The following is a 1,396-nucleotide window of genomic DNA, read 5'->3' on the forward strand; positions in this document are numbered from 1 at the left end:
CTGTATGCTGAAGAATCGGGGGACATTTCATACAATAGGAATAAGGATGAAGGTGTCGTGAGAAAAGGAAAGAATGAGGACGCCTACACAGCATTATCGGCGAACAGAATTTTTTGAAGGGAAATATATCCGATGGTTGCTTTTGACAACATACTTCCAGCACTTTGGAAATAATGGGCGTGCAGAGATCGTATATGGAGTTCTTTTTTGTATTTCTGATGAACACAAAACTATTAAACAACCATATGGCCTATATTATTAAACTAAAATCACGATCTTTATTTTGAGAAATACCAAATCTAATGCATCTGGCATGGTACAGTACATGATCAGACAAATTAGTGCTTGTGAATTATAAATCGCTATTTTGCACATGCACAATTCAGTGCTCTATGTTGTATAATTCCCGGAGATGACAAAGTATGTAATTAATCGAAGTTTTGCCACGCTCTTTAGAGGCGATTTGTACTTTTGTTTCTGTTCGATCAACATGCAGCATGTGTTTGGCGATGAAACCATCCATATCTTAACATTAAAAATGCAACACTTACATTGTAAGGTGTCCATCACAAACTAATCTAAAACAGGGTGCCCTACCCAGCTTACCTTAACCTTCCTTAAAATTATCAGTTTGTTTTCATTCCTATAGCTGTAAATCTGAGAGCCACACTATTATATCTTAAACCTCAAGCTGCGATATGGAGTTAAGTGATTAAACATTACGTGAAAAAGAAAAATACAGTTGCAGCCTGACTAGCAATTATAATAATAATAATGGCCACTGCCAAAATAATGCTATAACTGCTGAAACGTAGATGAACTTCTTGTTCAGAAAAATTACAAATCAAACCATCTTTTCATCAATGCATTGTCCCCATTTCTAGCGGCACTGGACTGGTGAGAAAAGGATGACCAAACAAGACGGAGTGGAAGGATCACAACAAAAGATATTAGATGAACTGAAGCAGGCGTTAGGAAATTAACCAATATTGCAAATACCAGATTTCAACAGAAAGTGCGTCGTGAGCCCAGATGAAGTTTAGCGATGGGATATTTCGTATTGTTTTTTTCAAGCAGAAGAACCAAAACGAACAACTGTAACTACTACACCATTGAAAAGGAGTAGCTAGCAATAATTTTGTGATACTAACTAACCAAATGCCACGTTCAAAGTCGCAAGATCGAAAGTCAAGGAATCATGCGAAAGGCCACAGCACTCCAGAGCAACAGGTTTAAAGTAAAGAGCAATCCAGGAATGGTCAACACTGGTGCAGATTACATCAGCAGACTAGACTGAGAAAAACAGAATTGAAACAAACTTCATAGGAGGTGGTGTATTAAATGTTAGGGCCAGATTATCATTTTTCATTTGTATAGTTACACCAACCACAATATT

Source organism: Macrobrachium rosenbergii, chromosome 5 (assembly GCF_040412425.1).
Source record: "Macrobrachium rosenbergii isolate ZJJX-2024 chromosome 5, ASM4041242v1, whole genome shotgun sequence".
NCBI classification, from domain to species: domain Eukaryota; kingdom Metazoa; phylum Arthropoda; class Malacostraca; order Decapoda; family Palaemonidae; genus Macrobrachium; species Macrobrachium rosenbergii.